Here is a 4,970-nt window from a genome sequence, read left to right as displayed (position 1 = left end):
TACAGGAACTACAGGTACTTTACGTGCACATTTTAAGGACATTTTTAGCAGCTGGTGGGAAAGTTAATACAATTAGGACTTTGGAGCATTGGGTGATAGGCCACAAAGGTTCAATTTCAAAGCGTTATTTATTACACTGTTGTTTCTAGGCAGTTACATGGATCACGTATGCTCACTAAATTCATTATAATGGTGAACAAAACATGTAGGGACAGAAGAGCAAGTCCAACTTACAGTCCCCCACAAAAGCTAAAATTCATGTCGTTGACTAGAATGACTACAACTGATCAGGAGCTGAAAAAGGACAGGAACATTTAGGATGAAGTGCCCTTTCCCTCAGAGCTTGGAGGCTTCTCTCTAGCCTACATCAACAACTGTGGGGGAAAAAGGCTAACACTTTCAATATTTAAGCTTTTTGGGCACTTCCTATGGGAAGCTGTCCCTACCAAAGTGGCCACAGGTTGCAGCCCTCTGATAAATTGGCTTCTTCAGATCCAGATCCCTGACGATGACCCCAGGGCATAGATCAAAATTCTTCTTCACAATCTCTAATAGCTCTCTCTCACTCTTCTGAGAGGTACCATAATGGAAAATGGAGGTAGACAATGGATGAGAAACTCCAATAGCATAAGAGACCTGAACAAGAACCCTTCTGCACAGACCTTCTTTAACAAGAGATTTTGCCACCCAACGAGCAGCATAAGCAGCTGAATGGTCCAACTTGGTGTAATCCTTTCCTGAAAAGGCACCTCCTCCATGAGCTCCCCAACCACCATAAGTGTCCACAATGATTTTCCGACCAGTCAAACCGGCATCATCCTGGGGCCTGCCAATAACGAATCTGCCACTTGGCTGTAAGTGGTAGATTGTATCTTCATCAAGATATTTTGCAGATACAACAGCTTTGATAACTTTCTCGTTTAGGGCATCCCTCATCTCATCAAGACAAACTTCTTCATCATACTGAACAGATATAACAATTGTGTGGACTCTGATGGGAAGCAAAGCACCTCAATCCTGCATATACTGCACAGTCACTTGAGTTTTTGAATCTGGGTGTAACCAAGGCAAAGTGCCATTTCGGCATAGTTCTGCTAGTTTGGCATTGAGCTTGTGTGCTAAGACAATGGTTAAAGGCATACACTCCTCAGTTTCATCAGTGGCATAGCCCAACATCAAACCCTCATCTCCAGAACCAATGTTTTCCTCATTTCAGTGAAGATGAACACCTTGAGCAATATCTGGTGACTATTGCTACAAGGCTACCAGCACATTACAAGTCTTATAGTCAAGCCCTTTGGAAGAATCATCATATCCAATGTGTTTAATGGCTTCCCAAACAACTTTCTGTTAGTTCAACAGCATCTCTGGATGTAATTTCCCCAGCAAGAAGGATCATGCCTGTCTTAACAACAGTTTCACAAGCCACTTTGGCATCGGGGTCCTGCTGAAGGTGCACATCTAGGACAGCATTACTGATCTGGTCACAAATCTTATCTGAGTGGCCTTCTTCCACCAACTCTGAGGTGATGAGGAATGTGCCCTCCTCAATGAACACCTCGTGAAAGCCATTCATTTTGGTGTCAGTGAGTTGAAGTGGCCTTGAGGAGAAAGAGCAGCAGCAAGATGGCGACTGCGAAATGGGCAGACTAAAGACTGCTGTACTCAAAGCAAGTGGGGAGGAGCAAACATGGTAAATAAAATTTTATGGAAAGCTAGTCACACCTATTTATTACAAAATCTAGAACTATTACCAGATTCCTCAACACAAGACCTAGTATTACTGGCCAGTGAGTGAAGTTCCAACTTACTTGGGGTTGATGAAAATAATGTGTATGACCAGGAGATGTCATGAGCTTCACAATGGAAGTGTATAAAGAACAACCACCCACTAACCCTCTGGGGCAAGGGCTCAACTGCATCATGAACTTTGGTTCCACATTTAGTTGATTTCTTTATTAATTTATTCATTATTTTTTGAGACAATCTCATGCTGTCACCCTGGCTACAGCGCCTTGGCCTTCTTATAGCTCCCAGCAACTTCGTATTCTTGGCTGAAGCAATGCTCTTGCCTCAGCCTCTAAGGAAGCTGCGATTATAGGAACCTGCCTAACACATGCCTGGTTTTGCTATTCTTACTACTTGTACTTACTCTGTCTTTTTTTTTTATGATGTAGTCTCTCACTTTTTCACCCTCAGTAAAGTGCCAGGGCCTCATATTTCACATCAACCTCAAACTCCTGGAGTCAATTGATCCACTTGCCACAGCCTCCCAAGTATCTGGGACTACAGGTGGCTGCCACAATGCACAGGGTCTTACTGTGGCTCAGGCTGATCACGAACTCCTGAGCTCAAGGGATCCACCTGCCTTGGCTTTGCATACTGCTAGGATTACAGACCTGAGTCACCTTGCTAGTTCATGAGCTTATAATGAATTATCCTTCTAACAAAATTAAGAAATACCCAGAAATCTCCAGTTTCTAATTTGTTGGTACATTATACTATTGTTCATGGCCTTGAGATGATGTTCACACATTATACTTGTAGAGGGGAACCATCCCTTACCAAGAGCAGAATGGCACATATCTCCTCAGCTCTGTGTTTCCTGATGTCATAATGGTATTCGGGCTTGAGCAATTTTATTGCCTCACCCTCCTGAGTAGCCGGGTCTACAGGTTTCACCAGCCAAGACACCCACCTACTTTTTCTATTTTTACTAGAGACAGGATCTGGCTCTTGCTCAGCCTGGCCTTGAACTCCTGACCTCAAGAAGTCCCCTTCCCTGGCCTCCTAGATACCTAGGATTACCAGACTGAGCCACCTCACCTGGCCGATAAAATAAACGTTGTATTGTTTTGCACCACAACATGTGGTTGATCCACACAGGAAATATTACTCTGTCATGATGAGTAAAGAGGCTCTGACACAAGCCACAATGGAGATAACTGTGAGGACATCCTTCTGAGTCAGAGAAGTCACACAAGAAGGACACACAGTGTGAGATTCCATTTATATGAAATGTCCTGACCAGACCAATCCACAGTGACAGAAAGTCGATTCTGAAAGGTTGCTGGGGATGGCAGATGGGGATGTGGAGTGATCAGTAATTAGTTTCTGTTGGTGGTGGGTAAAATGTTCCAAATAATGCTGTGATTATAGCTACATAACTCTGCAAATGTAGTAATAGGTATTGAATTGTATGGTATGTGAATGGATGGATTGTATTGTATTTAAATTATGTCAATAAAGCTGTATTTAAAAAGAAAAATATGAGTGTTGCACATTTCTTTTTTTTATTTTTTATTTTTTTGGAATTTAGATACTTTTTTTAAATCATTGCTTGGAAGAAGGGATGGATATAAGTATTGCTTTTAGCATATTTCTGATAACACTAGTGAGATTGGCTGAGACAGATGCTAGATGCAATGGCAACAACATACATGTTTTTCTTATATAGATCTGTTCTCAAGAAAATGGCTGGATGAAATATTTAGAGGAGGTTGCAGAGACAAGGAATAGAAGATACCAAAGTGGAAAATTGTTGGTAATTTTGGAAGTTGGGTAATAGATTCACAAAGTTTATTACTATTACTTTTGTGTGTATTAGAAGTCCATAATATAAAGATGGGGAGAATAGATTAACAAGTGAAAATATAGCACTGGTCCTTAGAAAATACCTCAAAGTGGAGAGATTAAAGATGGCGGCTGAGTAACAGCTTCCCTGCAACTGGGAACAGCGAGTCTGGGGAGACAAGACTCCAGGCATCTCTGGCCGGTGGGATCTGCCTATAATCATCCCTTTGAGGATACAGGGAGCCAGCAAGGGACTTCTGGACCCCAAGAGGAGGACAAAAACAGTGGGAAACTGGCAAGTGGTTGCATGTGTTCGATCGACCTAATCACGCCGGCAACCATAACTACAAGCAGCAGTGAGACTGCAAACTGGAAAGGCCTTACCTGTGAACTGTTTCGGTGTTCTTGGACTTGGCACTTAGTTGAACTGCCTTGAGGAGAGCTTGAGCAGGAGTGTGGAGAACTTTGGGCATTGTCTAGAGCCCCAGACTGAGCCACTGAGCTGGGTGTAGGAAGCCATTGTGAAAGAACTGCCCCGGCAAGCTCCAACCTCAGGGTCTCAGAGCAAGGATTGGTAGGGTCAAAGTAACCTAATGACTGAGCAGCCTAAAGGAGGGGACTGAGCTGCCTTACAGCCTTAATCCTTAGGGGTAGAGTGAGACAGTTTTGGCACACTGGAGCCTTAGGCTGTTGCCCTGGGTAGAGTGCCGTGACGTCACAGCTCATAGCAACCTCAAACACCGGGGCTTGGCACCGCCCAGACCCCGAAAAGAGCTGTGCAGCGACCCCCAACTGGTGACCCGCACGCACTGGGCCTCCACATTCCCTGACCAGGAACTGCGGAAGCCACACAACCCTACGTCCTCCCTCCTGTGTCCTCCCAGCTTCCACACTAGCCCGTTCATCTGGACAGGGACTCTGGTAGCTGCGTGCCCTTTGGAGCCCTCCCTGCCTCTGCATAGAGCTCTTCTCCCGGCCAGAGACTACTGGAGCCTTGGACTCTCTGGGTCAAAGTCACTGGGCTCCTAGCACTCCCAGAACAGTGCAGACCAACCCCAGCCCTGTTGCTGGATACGGGTGTTTCACAAACCTAAGCTGCTTCCACAACCAGAACACCCTAGCTAGAGCAGCCCCAGAGGAACTACACAGGGTCACTCCCTACAAAGATCCAGCAACAATACAGTGATCCCGCTGGGGTCTAATCTTGGAGAGACACCTCCCCAACTCTGAGGACAGCAAGAGGCAGTGGTGAAAAACAACCATGAGGTAAAATCAACAGAAAAACTCTGGCAATATGAATAATCAGAGGAGATCAACTCCCCCAAGGATCAATGGGGCAGAAACAGCACAAGACCCCATGCACAAACAAATAGCTGAGATGTCAGAAATTGAATTCA

The 4,970-nt window shown here is 44.7% G+C and overlaps 1 pseudogene; it reads right to left on the bottom strand.

Moving 5' to 3' along the window:
* Positions 1-399: 399 nt before the first annotated feature.
* On the bottom strand, positions 400-1,576 carry LOC128577955 (S-adenosylmethionine synthase-like; annotated as a pseudogene).
* Between the last annotated feature and the right edge of the window lie 3,394 nt (positions 1,577-4,970).

This window comes from Nycticebus coucang, chromosome X (assembly GCF_027406575.1).
Source record: "Nycticebus coucang isolate mNycCou1 chromosome X, mNycCou1.pri, whole genome shotgun sequence".
In the NCBI taxonomy this organism is placed as follows: Eukaryota; Metazoa; Chordata; class Mammalia; order Primates; family Lorisidae; genus Nycticebus; species Nycticebus coucang.
Note: the sequence above shows the minus strand (reverse complement) of the source record. Positions and strands in the feature narration are given on the sequence as shown.